At 40.5% G+C, this 17,826-nt stretch overlaps 1 protein-coding gene across 6 annotated transcripts in view; it reads right to left on the bottom strand.

Annotated features, from left to right (window-relative positions):
- LOC135305114 (uncharacterized) overlaps positions 1-17,826 on the bottom strand; it is a 494,456-nt gene that overhangs the window by 50,548 nt on the left and 426,082 nt on the right. Inside the window, exons 2-3 of one of the 6 annotated variants that reach the window (XR_010366397.1) lie at positions 3,697-3,829; positions 1,989-2,125 (exon numbers count right to left, since the gene is read on the bottom strand). The exons of the other annotated variants lie outside the window; for them this stretch is intronic. The gene's annotated coding sequence lies outside the window, so the exon portion shown is untranslated. The remainder of the gene's footprint in view (positions 1-1,988; positions 2,126-3,696; positions 3,830-17,826) is intronic. 6 annotated transcript variants of the gene reach the window in all.

The raw sequence follows: 17,826 nt of genomic DNA, 5'->3' as shown, positions 1-17,826 counted from the left end.
GGAAGAAAAGTCAGATGGCCTTACTAATAAGGCTTTATTTTGAAAAGTCTTCCAGTGGAGCGTCTGCGGCCTCTAGGACACCCTCCCTGTGGTTATGTTGAAATGGTTGAGGAAGCTGAGCTAACTAGATTCCGGAGTATTTATTTTATTTCTATTATCATAGCTGAGGCATGTGATAGGCATATATATATATATATATATATAGTAATTTCAGTGCAGTTTTGTCATCACTGATGACAGAGAATGTGACATATGAATAATACACAGACATGTTTTTTAAATAGGAAGCAAAGACTGGATACCATTGCTATTAGCAAATCTGTGTACCAACCAAAGATGGATACCAGTGATTCACTCCAAACAAAATGGCTGGGCATTTAAGTTAATCTTGTTTGGCACAGTGCAGGTTGGAACTCCAGATGGATGTGAGCCCGGGGGAAAAGACACATCTGCCTACACAGTAACTGCTAATACTGATGTGAGATTCTATATCTTCTTCCCCCATTTCATCAGTGGGATCTAACTTCCCTTTTTCACACAAGGGTCACATCACTTCACCTGTTACTTTTACTGGTTGATTAAACCAACTAAGAAAATACCTGTCCGTCTTGTGATCTATTAAGGCGGGTCTCAATGAGAGACCTCTGCAGACAATCAGCTGTACTGAATGTTCTAATTTTATAGCTCTTGAGACTCAAATTCCTAAACTACAAAAAAGTTTATTCTTCCACTTAATAGTCATATTGCAGGTTTAGACTGGTGACATTAGCAATTTTGCAGCAAAGGTAGGAAATTTCTGTCGTGGTATGGATACATGACTTCATCAGACCCACATACATACATACATATACTGTAATACATTATTTTAACTTAATATTGCTAATTCTTCCTGCGCTTTGCCACTGCATCTGAGTCAGACCAAAGTCCAGACATTATGTCTGCTTCCTGTTGCTGTTTCACATTGCTTTTGTGGCAAAATGGCTGACAGGAGAGAAGAAAGTCTTTGAAGTGTTCTGACAATTTCTGTCAAGAAGATCCCAAAAGCATGGATAAATGTTTTTTCTCTCCCAGAACTCACATTTTAAAGTACCAGAGGGTTCACTGCTGTTACTGTTCTTATTCAAAACCCATATGAAACCACTTGAGGATATTGTGAAATGGCATCGGCTACAATGTCATCAATATCCTGATGACACCAAGCTCTACGTCTCCTTTTCATTGAAGCCATATGTTGCAGCTTCCTTGTGTCTGGCAGAGATAAGACATGGATGAAAGCCAGTTGGCTGAAGCTTTCTCTAGATAAGATGAAGGTAGTATATGGGTTTGGCAAGGGAAAAGTGTTTTGAGTTGACAAAAATCTGCTTCCAAAGCTGAGGGAAATTCCCATTGTCAAAATGCACAAGGGATTCACTGCCTCCTGCCTAATCCTAAGTCCTAGTGGCAAAAGTGACCTAAATCTATGTGTTTCTTGCTAGATTTTACTCACTAGGTGCTCACTGGCTTTCAGTTGACCACTCTGTGTTGGCAAGGCACACAAGGTCAATAAAGGCTCTGTTACACCTTTGTCATTACTTTCAGATACTGTCTAGCCTATTCATAAAGACGTCCAGTGACAAGGACCCTGTGCCTTCCTGATCTACTGCTGTATGCCACCAGATTCCTACTGGAATACCAAGTATTTACTAAAGATTAACTGACATCTTTCTTACCATAACTGAAGCCTGTTGGCACTTACTTTCCTCAGGAAGATATGAAGGGATTTCCTTGATACCCTTTTCTTTGGAGCAGTGTTTCTCATGTAGTTGAAAAGCCACATTATCTTCTTTAAGACACTTGCTTAGGTTAGACAATCCCAGATCATTCAATAATACTCTAGCCCTGTCACTCATCTGGCTGGCATGGGACATTTCCCTCTCAGTTCTGCAATGCAACCTTTCCATGAGCCCAGCTAGAAGGCACAAACTGGATAGATAGACACATTTACTTACCAGCCACCACAGGATCACCCTTGGTCATATCTGGGGGTGAGGGACACGGGTTCATCCCTTCCAGAACACGCGTCATCCTTGGCATATGTCTCTTGTCTTTTATTTCCACAGTGCCCCACTGCCACTATGGGACTACTCTGGAAGCACAGAAGGAGCCTTCTCAGAAGGTTTGACTGCTACAGAATGAGACTACTTATTCTATTGCAAGGCAGAGAAAAATGAATTTAAAAGGACAGATAACGTGCATTCTCCATACTGTGCATGACCTGCCAAATGCATGCTGGCCTCATTACCTTGATGCCTGGCTTTCTTCAAGACATGTGGGTCAGGGACAAACTCTCTGATTTGTGCAAAGTAGCTCTGTAGGCAAGTACTGCACCTCTTGGTAAGGCTCACCACTATCACCAATAAAAACGGGTGACTGGGAGAGTCAGAAGTTTTTAGCAAATAAGTGAAAGGAAGAATATATTAAATTCAGTTTATAGAAGAACACGGAGGGTGACCAAACAAAAGCCATGCTGGTCATTTCTTAATTACTCTATCTGCTAAAGAAATAGGCAATATTTATGTAAATTACATAGACTCTATGTAGCACAAAGAAGTTACTGTTCTTCCTCCCACTCTCTTAACGCAGTTTATGATTCTGCAATTTATTAAATCCATCTCTCACATGTGGAAATACAAAAAAAAAAAAAAAATCTTCAAGACACCCCCAGAGGAGCACAAGAGGCAGCCAGCTGAAGTAAACAGCATGTCAGGGTTTCATGCAGGAACTAGGAGTACTAAAAAGGAGAACCACATACTTCAGAAAAAATTCCTGATAGTGTTGGTGTTCAGGTTAGGCTGTCCAGGGAGAGAACGAATGTGTTCTCAAATCATTACTGTGGATTTTTGGTGACTGTAGTACCATTAATGAAGCAGTTAGCCAAATCTGTCATGTGAACAGCCAAGATTTCATGGTTTTGTGAGTAGATTTTAAGGGGGATATTGTGGAGCCCTTATGTTTCATGCCCTGGAATTACAAATTGTGTGGTGACCATCTTAGTACTTAACATATAAATTAATTTAGTATAAAAAACAGCCTTGAAAAACTGCAAGCTTTGTTATCAGCACATCAGTGCCTTTTCAGTGTTTTAAGAAAAAAAGCATGTAAATACAAAGACCCTGAGTTTTTCACAGAAACCTCTGGTTAAAAAGTAATGACAACAGATTCACATTCAAAGGGAAAGGACAGTATGGCTAAATGTAAAGAACAGCTGGGGTATATGTAATGTTACAGTTATTTTTCTGTGCTTCTTCCAGGATGAACCAAAGACCTTGTTTTGCTGGATGCTGAGTGCCCTAAAGTCCCATTACACATCTCAGGAAAGAACCTTAATGGTTTTATTGGGACCCATATTGACACATAGAACATGGCCTTTGAAGATGAAAGGATTTTTTTTTCTGCTTCCATTTGTTGCCTCTTGGTTGACATGTTCCTATATGGACACATAGTCCCCAGATATCTGTTCCCTAATCAGGGACATCAATAACATCCTGAGGGAAAACTCTGGAACACCCATGAAAGTCAGAAGTGTGAGGAATACATCTCAGATGATGCAGATGCAGTCACTGCTGTATGATCAGATAAGCAACATTGCAAGTTCATTTTTGTATGCTAAATAAAATAAAAAAGTCAATATTTACACATAACCTTCAAGGCTCTTACATTTGCAGCTCTTTAGTATTCAGTGCAGACCACATTTTCTTTAGTCCGTTACCAACAGCTTGGAAATTTAGTTAGAGGATGCAATCCAAATGTTCCTCCAAATGTTGTTTCCAAATGGTCATCTTGAAAAATGCTGTTTAAAAGGATGAAACCTTTATATGAAGATATAAGAGCCCATGCACAGAGCAATATAAACAGCAAGGAAATCATCTGAAGATTAAAACCTCTAATGATAAAGATATTACTGTTAGGCATAGTTTAATTTGTTGGTGACTAAATCACCGGAGGCTTTTTACAGCCTTTTTGGAACCTGACTATTGTATACTGCACATTCAACCTCTAAGTGTACAGTGACACAAACAAATAAAAGTGATCATAACAGTTGAAATGTAGTTAGAGACACAATTGAGAACATCTGTATTGTAAGCAGAAATAAATTAGAAATACTGAAGTGTTTTGTAGCTGTGAAACTGAGGGATAAAAAAATAACCTACAGCACCTGGATTAAGCAGTTGTAAATAATGTATAAAGGAAAAATCTCATTACCCCCTGTGTAAACTCCCCCCCAATGAAATATATTTTATGAATGTTGCATCACAGTAATAAATGCAGCATTTGTTTTCCCCATAAACTTTCCATTTCATGACTATAAGATAGTTTGGATTTGGAAATAATGGCCAGTGAGTGTACTGTTTGCAGGATTAGTTTCCCTCAACAAGCAGCTTTGAACTGACCTTCAGTTTTTTTGGGCTAAAGAGCAGGGACTTACACAGGCTTAGCAGAACTCATCTTTGTGCCTACAAAGCTGTGTCTGTATTCTCAGTTGCAACAGAACCACACTATACAAACAAATCCAAAAGGACCACTAGAGAGTATTTAGTCTCTGAGCCTTGAGTGTTGTAATTGCCTGATATCATGAAAGATTTGATGAGATTGTATTAGGTAATGACTAGATACAAATGTGGAAAGTTTTCCCTATCCAAAAAGAGAGGTCTTATAGGAGAGTGCTGTGTGCTGCAGGATACAGAGCTTCTACTTACAGTAACAAGAACAAGTGGCATAGAAAAAAAACCGTAATGCTTTTGAGTTTCCAGTTTTCCTTTACAAATATTTGCAGTTTGTGTAAAAATGCCAGGACTGATTCCTCGCTTGTGTCAGCTTTGCACTATCAGCTTTGCTGAAGTACTCAACAGATTTATTCTAGATTTAGGCAGTGTATTGCTGTCAAATTGAACTGTTAGCTTTCTCTTGAAGATATCTTGATTCCCCACATATGAAAAGGGGTCAGCTTCCTGATGATCCAGGGCACCCATCACTGATCCCCTTGGGTGAGTCCCTGAATCATCTGTACATCCGATACACAATCACCAAGCCACAGCCTGGTAAAACAGGTGAGAATGAGGATGAGATGCCACAAAGGAAGTCAGCATCTACAGTCCAACTGAAACCTAACAGATTACAAATTAAAAGGATAAGAACTTCCCACTGGCTGAGAGAGATAAAATGTCACAAATACAAAAACATTATAAAGTTAGGCTTGAGTCTGGAGTGCTTTCCCTTTATGATTAATGATTTGGCTCAACAAGGATGGGAAGGGAAAAGCAAAGTTCCTCTTGAACCAGCTTAAAAATGCCACAGCTAAAGAAAATAAATATAGGAACATCAATTTAAAAAAATAACAAAACAAACCCCCTCTACTAAAATGTAAAGGTCAGGAAAGATTTGGGTGTTTTAAAATGCTGTCTTGAAGAAATTTCATAAAGGTTAAGATGTCATGTAGTTTCAGAGTTATGGGCACTGGAGGGGGGTCCTTGAGTGCCAGCTATTCCTCGGGCCACTCACTGACTGTGAGCTGCAATGACAGTGGGCAGCGGGAGGCTGGCGGATCAGAAGCTATCACTGTGCCACTGGGGAAAATCCATGTCTTGCTCCCCAAAGAATGAAGAGCTTTGTGAATATTTCAGCATCTGAGATTCAGGCAGTAGATAAAATAGAAAAACATGCCTTAAATATAAGGGTCTAATTTAAATTGTCAAGAACAAACATATTCAGCATTCAGGCTCTTCAGCTCAGTTCACTGTGCCTGGGAGGAGCAGGAGGCACAGTAGGCACGCTAGGAAGAGCCCAAGGAGCTCCTGGTGGCAGCCTACCCTGCACAGTTCAATGGCTCCAAACAACATGTGGATTCCTTGTGGTTCAAAATTCCTGAGGGCACACAGGCAGGCAGGACAGAACAGGAGCTGTAATGCTTCTTTTTCCAGGTGTTACAGATGAGAGCAGGAAAAACAGTATGCTTGGGGAAGAGTTTGGAGGGCAAGTTTCCTGCACCATGCCCACTTGGGCAGTTGTTAGGCCAGCTCTCTCCTCCTGTGCCCTGATCCCATTTAGCACTGACCTGGCCCTCCTGCCTCACTTTTCTCTTTCTCCAGGTTCCCATCTCTCCTCTGGTCTTTAGTTGTCTCATTAAACATTGCTGTTTTGTATGGACTAAAACTACTGAAAAAACCCCAGACTTTGTGGCTTGAATTTTTCCCCCTTCACTCTCATCTTCGAGATATTCAGACTTGAATCTGCGTCAATGGAGTAAGAGATACCTTTCTCTGCTTCAAATATTCCCTGTCTCAACTCCCCTCTCAGGTTACCTCTGATATGCCATTTTACCTTGTTTTCTGCTTTTGGCATGCTAGCTACCCTAGTGATTTTGCATATTCTTTGACAGCAACTTGTGGAGGAAAAAGTCTGGAATTCCTACCCAAAGGTTCTACATGGGAACTGTGGATGTAGGAAAAGCAGAACATCCACCACTATCTCTTGACAAATGAAAACTATTTCAAAATGAAGTGAATTTCACTCACAAAGGGTCAACTATGAAAAGGTGAACTATTTGCTCTTAATGACCAAACAATTGCTGTACAGAAGCTGTAAAATAACAGAGAGAGAAGAAAATCTTAGGAAACCCATACCTATTCTGGACAAATATTACATGGAGAGTAAAACTCTGCAGATGTCAATTATTTCATGAACAGAAATAAAAGAATGTTGTCGTCAAAATACCATCAAGACCCTTTTTCATCCCATGTGGATGGTACTGTTCCAACTGAAGGTGTAATGTGTAAAATGATCTTATTTTAGAGCTTAACCTCTTTTGCCTGCTTCTCCTTTTGCTCCACTTTGTCCTTTTCTACATCTTTCTGTTGCACACTGCAAGCTCCCTGTGACAGCTACCACAAGGCCTGATTTTCAGCCCTCTCTCTGGCAGCTTTGCACTGCTCAAGAGAGCAGAAGGAAAAACAGATCAATTTCTCTGAGAAACCCTTGGATTGTGAGGTCTTGCTCAAAAATCTCTTGCCCTGCAAAGGGAATCTAGCAAGGACATGACAAGACACAGCTTCAGAAACCTGGATTGCCAACCCAGGAATGGGGAGAAAAGTAGCTTAGTTTAGTTTTCCCAGCTCTTACTCAGTCAGATACCATGTGTAGCAGGGTATGGCTACAGGTATGTGCAGCACAGTGTACTCTGGGTCTCACTGCTTGCCTTTTGGACTCTTTGAAGAATGTAATGCAAAATTACAGTGCTGTATAAATAGTTACTACTACTACTACTACTACTACTACTACTACTACTAATAATAATGGCAGCAAAACTTCCCCCAGTGTTGCGTTTCTCTTTCCTTGGTTTACATAACTGCCTTGTTTCTCAGAAACATCCTCCAAAAGTTGCTATTTTTTTCTGCCAGATTAATACATACAATTATTTATCTGAAAAACTGAAATATTCTGCTTTAGGTAGCAAAACAAGATGTTAGCCAGGAAGTTTAGATACAGCAGAAATGCAATTAACTAATAATTATTCTTTAAATAAAATAAATGCATCTTTATAATTCTTGGAGAAAACTGAAAAAAACCCACATATTTACAATTCTTCTGTCAGCAAACAAAGCAAAGACATTTTCTTCTGTCCATGGTATATATCTGGGTGGACAAAAAGAGAAAACTCAAACTCATGCACATAGGCAAAGCAGCTCCCAGCATCACTTCTCCTTGTCCTCACCATCTAAGCACACACTGTGCATCCTCAGAGCCTCCTGGTTGCTGGCTCACATAAGTCTAGTTTTATTTATAGTTTCCCTCAATACAGAAAACGTATTTGAACACATTTGTCTTTTCCCCCTCTGTCAGAGACACAGATGTGTATGTATACATATGCATGCGTATGCAAAACATTCACACCTACCATACTCTTGAGTTTAGCATCAAAATGATGTTGAAACACATTATTAGGGCATATTTTTCTATCTGAAACTGGCTAGATTCTCCCCTAACAGCTGCACTCTAGATTTTAATTAAATAATACCAGTTGTGCCTTATTTAACTAAGCCAGCACATCTTCCTTATGTGTGGGAATACTAATTTTTTAATTTTGATTTTTTTTCTAATGATTAGGTTTGTATTTTGATCTGTAGCACTCTATAGCTAAGAAAACCTTCAAATCAGTGTAACATTACATAGGCAAGGAAGGGGCATATTTTTGGCTAAGGCAAATCTTGGCCACATTTTCAGCAGGCTAAATTTAAGCTAACAAATTTGTCCCTGAAAAGCAAATAGGGGTGTAGTCAAACCCCTTGTAGCTTTGTTTCCCTGATTCACTGCTGCAAACCTACAAACAAGCTGAAGGCCATCTTCTTAGGCATGTTCCCCTTAGACCATAAAAAGCTATTCATCTTTGGAGTCATCATCTCTGTTGCTGATGCTATTTAATCAAAGAGGAGTTTTAGGTAAATTGAGTATACATTTTCTACAGTGTTTGAATATACTGATGAAAGAAATAAAAACTGTAATGGATCCCTGATCCATTCAGAAGGTCAGCATCTGCAAAATGCCCTACAAAGGAGCCAAAATAAAGGTGTATTATCAGCTTTGATATTGACAGGAAACTTGTACAAGTGAAAGGTGAAGGGACTGAACAACTCCCTCCTTCTGGTAAATATTGCAATAGTTTTTACTTCATGGTTTTTACCTGAGAAATGCAGCTCTTGATACATTTGCCCTACAGAAACTATTGGTAACCAATGCAAAAGCCTATAGCAAATAGGAGCAGAAAAATGTTCTTTTAAAGACTAAGAACTCCCCCCAACTTTAACACAGATCTTGCTCCTGAAAAGGAGAGTCACAGAGTGACTGCCAGCACAGCAGAGGTTTGGAACCTGGCCCTGTGAGCTGCACTTCTCCTATATCACTGCCTACCAAGCTCCATCACCAATTACCATCAAGTCATTTGAGATCTACATGATAAGCAGGAAATAGTAGCTGTAAAATCAGCTTAAGGAGGAACACATCTTGAAAGCTGCGCAAGCAGGTGGGACTAGCCCGACTATGCACTGGTGTGATTTATAACAAGAAAAGCAGGGTGCACTTTCTGTGGAACTTTATTACTGCCTTGTCCTTGGAGGTAGCAAACGGCTTCTCTTCCATAATTGTCATATACTCCACTATAGGAATAAACGGAGCATGCAGAGCGTGCTACCCAGAAGCTGCAGGGTGGAAACAGCCCCCCGCTTGGGCTGGGGGAGGCAGTGGAGAATGGAAGTTATTACATAAAACCAGGTACCTGCAAGAGCAGCCGTAAGTCTGCAACTTTAAGACAAATAAATATATTTGCATCTACAGGGAAGAAGTCTGCCATATCTGAAAAAGCCGTAAAGATTTTCTCAGCCATCACACAATTTGTCTCCATGATACTTTGCTTCCAGTGTCATGTACATTACATCCTATCTGTCATCAGAGTCAATCTCAACAGCTGCCTGACATGGCTCTAATCAAGACAGATACAAACCCCAGTAACAAAGGTATTGTTGCCCCCAAAGCAAAGTTGACACAATTGGCTGGTATGTTTATTTAAATAGCTCATATCTATCCTGTTAGCACATTCCAAATCAAAGTCCACATTGTTTATTCTAAAGTGAATTTTGGTCTCTTGCTCTCCTTTGTTTATGAATGTCTGTGTTTCTGACAGCTGATAAAGGGCATGCTGAAGATTTACAGTATCCACAGCTGGTTGTTGGTGCAATGAGACTTTCCCCACATAAGGTTGCTCTATGTGCCTCAGCCACAGAGAAAACTCCCCAGAGAGATCTGAGTCTCTTGGTGAGGACAGCTTGCCTTGCCCTGTATTGTTTTTCCTTTTGCTTTGGGGAAATTGTATGTCAAAGCCTAGCAAAAGTGACTCTGGGACAGTTTGAAGGCCTTCCTCAGGTGGAATCTATGGGAGCAGAAGTGGTCCTGGCTGCAGTGTGCCTCATGCCCAGTCTAACAGTGCAGTTTCTATGCCCATTAACTCTGACACCAGGAAAAATGGTCACATGGCATTAAGTAGGAGTAAAATTTTATGTTCCATTTAGACTCTGTTTATTTATACCTGAGTGCTTCCACTGGCTTGTTACTACTGTAACTCTGAAGAGAGTCAGTCTAGAGACTCCTGCTTTTGCAAGTCCAAAGTCTATCTCCTTTGGCAGGATGTTGTCTGTACACCAACTGGAAAGGAGCAAGGACAGATGGAAAAGAGTCCATGAACTGAAATACCCAAAAACTTTGGCTCCGGGTCAAAAATGTATCACTTTTGGCCATCTTTGGTCAATTTGCTTCACACTTTCCCAGTAGTAGCATGGCATGGGGATCTATGTTGTTCAAGAACTTCACATTTTTCCTTTAACATTAGAAACTTGGTGTTCAAAACCCTTGTGACATGGCCAGGGCAGCATCATATTCTCTTTCAACTGCACACATGCCAAGAAGGAACACGACACATTTGCAATGCTTATACATTGCATCACATCACCTTTTAGTTTACAGAAATCCTTGCCAATACTATCAAAGCCAGGGTGGAGAAATAAATAATTGAGCTATCTGTAGGTGAGGACTGCACAGAAATATCCTGGTATAATTCTTGTCTACTCCCAACCACCCAGGGTTAAAGTATGCTCGGGATTGTGTCATGTGCTCTAGTAACTTCCAGCTCTTGGCTGGTAAATAAGATTCAGGTTCTTTGTCTTTACACTGCAAAATGATCACTTATAGATGTAACAAATGGTATAGTTGGATAAGTAGACACCTGTTAGTCATATGAATGACAAAAGGTAAGGGAAAAATAGAAAGACATACATTAAAAAAAGCCCTAAGCAGAATAAAAGAAATATGCCAAGAGAAAATATGACACACATACTTTATACATGTTTAATTTCTGTTGTTTTGGTTGGAAAACAGCTGCAGGTGTCCTCTAATTATATCACCATTTCCACAAATATCAACTGTCATATTTAATTTGTTACATTTACCATCTAGCCTCTTCAAACGGCGCACTTCTTTCATTACACATTTAGTGCCAGAGTTTCTAACATTCAAGCTAACTTTCAAGCAAGTCAATTAATGCATTATTTACAAGTGAAATGTTATTAAAAACAGATTCTTAATTTACTAATGATTTAGTAGACCCCAGGCAGTATTCCAATTTGTTTTTATTGAAATTGGAAGAACATTTAGAACAAAGGGGAAAGTAATGTCAAGGATATTTTGGCCTATTTGTCTGTGCTGTACTTTCTGTGGTATTATGTCTACCCCTACATCTTCCCTCCCTCTTTTTTATATTGTATTTTTAATACATAACCTAACCAGTTGCAGCATGATTGAGGGGAAAGGTCTATGAAAAATGAAAAACAGCACAAACACTATTGTGAGTTTTGTTTTTAAAAAGCACCAGGCAGTCTGGAATGACTCAATACACATGTTCACCATACAATACAGCATATTTTGATTTACAGCACTGTTCTAGAAGCACAGCAGGTTAAGAAGGTTAGAAGTCAAGGGAAATTAAATGTTATTAGCATTCCACCATTGTTGTTCTCTACAAAAGTGAGTATGTAACTTTTCAAATGCATTTTTAAACTCAAATTTGTTTCTGAGGCTTTTAGCTTGTCAGAAACTTTTACAAGAATGTGTGTGCTTCTTTGTCCTTTCCCTTTTTTGCTCCTTTCCTCTCCTATCTGTGCCCATTCAGGATGTGCACTCCTACCTTTTCTCTTTGCCAAACTGCCACTACCTACCTTTTCTCTTTGCCAAGCTGCCACTACCTACAATACTGCTGTTGTCATTAAATTGTTGACATTGAATTTAGGGCCACTTAATACAGGAAATATCTGTGATTCAGTGGCAATATTAATCAGTCGCAAACACTAAGCATCAACATTTGAATAGTGACTGAGACAGCTTCAAGATATTTCTTTGTGTTTGTTTTTGTGTGGGAATAACTGAAACCAAAGCAGGAATTCATGATCAGAGAGTGTTCTACTCCCACAGGGTGGCTTACCAACCCCATATACACCCCAACCACATATATACCCCAACCACGTGGCTTCAATTTGGCTTTAAGGGCAGGGTGGGGGATGCTTGTTTCAGAACTCTGGCACTCCCATGTATGGGAACACCTAACTCAGACCCAGGTGTGGACACCTTCACTGGCGGATCTACAGGTGGGTAAGGAGGTTGGGGCAGGGAATGTCTAATTCAGGCATAGCAGCTCAGCAGTCTTGGTGAGGAAATGGGGAGAAGAAAGTTTGTGGGCAAAATACTACCACACCTAACTAAATGAAAGCCAACCCAGATAAGTCCACACCACCACTACCTCTTCTAAAGTGATGAGAGAGGCAAAGCTGAAGCCTCTCTGTGCCTCAGACTGTTATTTGTAAAACAGGGATAACTGCTCCTGTACCTTGCAAAGCTGACACAAAGATAAATTCAGCAATTATTTGGCATGATCCCCTTTATGATGGCAACAGTACTCACACAAATCAGGCTGATGGGTCTGTACCTTTCCCTACTAACCCTTCATCTATTTGGAGACCTCCTGTAGGTAACAACTTCTTAGGGTTGGGTGTGAAGTCAGATGTACCAGGCTGGCCACAAAATGACCCTTTACTGATGGTGCCACAAAAGCTGCAATCCCTGCCCTGTCACCAAGCACCTCGGGTCCCTGTAGGTTACTGCGTGCCTAACACAGCAGCGGTTTCAATGTACAGGGAGCCAGGTTGGCTGTGCACTGCCCTCATAGTATCTTGTGACCAAATCTTCTGCTGCCTTTGTCCCTGACCACTGAGGCTCATTTTTGCTGAAGAGTCCTGCAAAACCACAGTAATCATCAGAGCTTTGACCTCACCAAAAGCTGCTGACATCCAGTGCAGACCCAACCCACCTCCTGCGGCTGGCTCAGAGGAGAGTCAAGGGCCTCCAGCCAGCATGAACCCAGCTAGCTTAGCTTAGGTAGAGGAGGCAGGGGCTCTGGGTTTAAAGCTTCTGTTCTCACTTCTGCTGATGAGCTGTTGTGCTGGATCATTGCTAAAGAAGTCATCAGAAAGTTTCAGACCTTGCAAACTAATGCTGTGTTTATTCAACTTTCCAATCATTCCTCTCTACTATCTGTGTTTCACATACCGTGAAACTGCACTACACTGTGCAATTGAATTAGTTGTACAGTGACTCAAAGGCATTAAACAATGACTTTGATATTTTAAGTACTGTCTAGGAGGGATTTTTAATTCCTTCCTCATAATGAAACAAGAAACACATGAAAAAACCCCCACAGTTAAACAACCCTGAAACATTGATTTTCTTTTCCACCCTGGGCAGACCCCTCTGACACAAGAGAATAAAAAATATCCTTAAAGCCTTCAGCTTGTTTAGTAGCAGAATAAAAATAAAACAAGCATTGACACACAATTTTAATGTCACTCAGTAACACAAGAAATAAGTCCCTGTTATTAATGCACCTTCTAAGTTCACAGTATGTACTCAGAAATCAAATCTTATGGGAACTTTCCAGATACTATTGGGTCTAAGGGTGGACATGTCCATTTGTCTCCAGCTGCAGATAGATCTGCTGAAATGGCCAGTCTCCCAGATATGGGGTTGGTTTGCAAAGCCCTGGTATTTGAACTGTTCAGGGTGAACCTATTCATTGTGATTATGACAGATTAGGGAGAGTTTAGTTGGCAGCTTAGAAGGAGATGCTAGGTTTTGGCAAAGAAGTGATGAGAAGTGGCTGGAAGGAAGAGAGACCCATTGCTGGCACACCAACAGTCAGAAGAGGATCCACACAGAACCTCAATCCCACATTGGTACCCCTGGAAAGCTGGGGAGAGGAAAAAGAAGAGATGGCTGTGCTTGCACTACTTGGCCAGCAGGACTCCAGAGTGGCACTGAAGGCAATGGGTACAGCGTGGAGCACAGGGCTGAGGTGGCCCCCACATGTGCAAGGACAACAAGGGGATTCAGCTGCCACTATGGCACAAATAATGCTGAAGAAGAGTAAGTTCTGCCACTGACAAGAGACTCTCCAGACTGCTTCTTACTGGAGATGGAAGTGGGGGCAGAAAGAGGGAAAAATGACTGAAAAAATGCTGTGAAACTACTGGCATTAGCTGCTCAGAGCACAAGGCCAGGCACTTAAGTGGTGACTCATATCTGACAATAAATACATGAATAGTTGTTGAAAGTGTGTTTGACTTTCACAAAGGGGTTTAAGCAAATATTTGTTTGTTCATTAGTCTTGAGCAACACTTTTATTGCAGGAGATTCATTAAACCTTAACATATATCTGCAAACGAGATATTTGGTTGTCTTGCAGATTAAGACACAAAGTAATGCACACTGTTTACACAGAATGGCCTTGAAATACCTGTATTGGAGCGAGATACAGTTATTAGGCACTGGCATTGTGAATCTTCATTCTGTTGAAGGTTGGTTGGGATGCCATGTCTGCTATGTCAGCTTTAAAGGGTCCGTTTCTGCTTGTGTGTCTGCATCAACTTTCAGCTTCCCTGACTAGCCTTAAAAAGCTGATGAATGAAATCTACTTCACAAATTAAATTATACCTGTGTATGAGAAAGCCATTGCCTTTTACAGATGGTGCTGTAGGGTGCCTACAACTGTTCACAAGCTCCTCAGTACAGATCACAGCACAGACAGCTCTGTCCTGCATTAGAAAATGTAATTTGACTAGGAAACCCCTTTTCTACATATCCTGAGGTGACAGCACCACAACCACAACAATTTTTGTGTTAAAAGAATGCCATGGTATCAGATGGCATGGACAAGCACACATCAAGCTCTGCAAAGTGTCTGTGTGTGGGCAAGGCCACACTTCCAGCCCTTTAGCACTTACTGGAGCCTGGGCCAGCTGCTTGCTGGTGGGCTGTGTTTGGGTCACTTGTTGAGCTCTGACTCAGGACTTGCTACAGCAGCTTGAAATGAGGAAGACCCATCATGCCCCTTCTGGTGGTTGCAGAAGACATAAGAGCTCCCTTCTTTAGAGCTACTGTCTACTATTTATGCTATATGCATTCCACCAAGCAATGAAGATGGATCTATACATATTTTCAATCTACAAAGCAGATTGGGAAGTTATTGTGACCAAATCCTCAGTGATGTAACACTGGCTGCAGCATAACTATCCTGATTTATACCTATCAAAACATAACTATTCTCAAGTGAACAAGTTACGCTTTGCCTCCTCTCTCTGATTATTTTTTTTTCCTGTGAGCAGAGCTCCACAGTGTAATGTTAGATGCGATGAGGGTCAGCAATAACATAATCACAGATCTGAGGTCTCCAATTTATGCACCTCTGTGTCTTCACCTCATCTCACCAAATGATAACATAAAAGGTTACGATGTGCAAAGCAAAAAGCCCAAGTTGTTAACTTCCTGAACTTGAAAATATTACATTCCTAAAATTATTGCAAGCGCAACGTACTTGACATCCTATACAGATGATGTAAATGGAATATGGCATGCAAATATTTCACAATATAGTGGCATTAAAATAATAAAAGCCTTATGTATATATTTGTTCTGACAATGAAACCTGTACATTACTTGACTTGGTGTAATTCATATCAGTATTTCAGATGTACACTTGTGACACTGAAGAAAACTTCTGTTTGGGGGGAAATGATGGCCAATATCTTTCAATTTCCCTATGCATCCATAGCAGCAAAGCAACTGACTGACATTATCTTCTACTTCCCTCTGCTTTTTTAGATAGAAAGCATGTTCAAAATCAGTCCATAATTAGCATATTTTCCTGCAATCTTGGTGTGGGCAAAGCTGGTGTGGAAGAGAGATTTGACCAGATTTTATACCCTGCTGACTTCACTCCCATTACAACTAAGGGTGTTCCCAAACCCTATGGTGAGAAAGCAAACAAAAAAGAAAAAAAAGAAAAAAAAAAGAATAAAAATTGTTGGCAGGAGAGAATTTCTATGTGGTCTCAAAGAGATGCTCAGTCTAGTAGAACATATTGTGGGAGCACAGAAGAAACTTACTCTGAAAGCTGACATCAGTCAGGCACTTTGCTTCCCTTCAGGGCTGTGTTACAAGGACTAGCCATAATAGGCCATACTAATTTCAGAAGGCTTGGGACTGCAATTTTTTGTGGGTCTTTTGTATTACAGCTGCTAGTGCTAATTTTATAGCTTAGAAAGCACAGAGAATGATACATTGTGCTTAAAAAAGATGAAAAAGAGTTCTCCCTTTTCCACACTTGAATACAGCTGTGATATGTGCAAGTTTCAGAAAAATAAACCATCCTGAGAAGAATTTCTGCTTATTAAAGAAATAATAACAACCTCTTGTATTCCCATTTCTCCCTTATCTTGCTTCTTGCTACGTGCAGCTCCATGTCCCTGAACATCTTCCTTTGAACCTCTAACTCTTTCTTGATGATACTCCCTCTACCTCAAACTTCCTCCAGAGGTGAGCCCAAGGCAGGCTGCAAAACTGAGTAATCCTGAACTTGATAGACATGGTTTTGCATCGAAATGTTTGGCATTGGCCACTTCTGTTTGCTCTTGCAAATATGACAACCAACTCCATCACTCAGTAAGCTTGACCCTTAACTCTGCATTTCTGCATAAGAATCTTCCCTGCCTCAAATGATACTGCTGTAGATATCCAACACCTGCAGCACTCTTTCCTCAGATCCCTTCATGCTCACTAGTTAAACCCTACAGATGTTCATACATGAATTCTACATAGAGCTGCAAAATCTTAAGATATAAAAATTTGACATTCCTTCCTAGTTGGCATTTGGTAGGTGAGGTGATAACCGGTCTCATTGCCCTGGCACAAGGGAGAATTGGGATTTGCTGGTTGGGAGAAATTTAAGTGGTATAGGTGAAGACTGCAGAGGGAGGGTCCTGCTTAGGAGGACTGCACTCAATTTATTGTGCAGTTATGAGAAAAGAGGAGTAGAGTGGCTTTTAGGAAGAGCATAAAGCTTGGAAAAGAGGGCAGCTCAGAAAAATGAAGAATGAAGATGCTTTCTGAAGGAAGGTGAGCCCAAACTGAAGAGTTTACATGAAGATCTGAAATTCTCCAAGTTTGAGAGTATTTGGATGTTAGATGTCTGTCTCACAGTGCTTTCCTGCCTCAACATATACTGATGCTTCCTAAAAAGTAGTTCAGCTGGGCCTTGCTAGAAGCAGATACTCAAATGCATAGTTAAAAGCTGAAATGGCAACATTGAGAACCAGCATGAGGAGCTTGCAGGCATGTCTCAACAGGGAATGGTACAGGGTCTTAGCAAGCCTGAATCCTGTGAAGGATTGTAGGAGGGCAAGCTGTGAGAGGCACTATACCAAATTAACTCTGCTACACCCACTCTGAAACTCAAGAAAAAGGGACTAATAGCTGAACAGGGGATCTCAGTCATCCAGACAGGGGAATGGTCTCATCCACTGGACTGTCATTCTTTTTTTTCTCTTTGATTTTGATGCCATTTAGCATTTAAACAGGTGGCATTTCAGCAGAATCAGTTTCTCTAAACACTGCACCTTATATATTGAGTACAAAAAAGTTATTTCAAGGGCTGTGTTGCTATGTGATTGCAGAAACAGCAGTGCAGGGAGAAATGTTGCCAATAAGAGCCTTTTGAAAATAGAAAACATTTAGCTGTTGTGAGATTACTTTTTCTGTTTTCTTTGTTTAGAAACATATAAAACTACTGTAGTTCATATCTGCACTTTTGATAGGTTGTGTGAGTCACACTGTGATTACACCAGAAATACCAAAGAGGGAAAATAC

Source organism: Passer domesticus, chromosome 7 (assembly GCF_036417665.1).
Source record: "Passer domesticus isolate bPasDom1 chromosome 7, bPasDom1.hap1, whole genome shotgun sequence".
In the NCBI taxonomy this organism is placed as follows: Eukaryota; Metazoa; Chordata; class Aves; order Passeriformes; family Passeridae; genus Passer; species Passer domesticus.
This window is presented reverse-complemented; position numbering and strand designations above follow the sequence as displayed.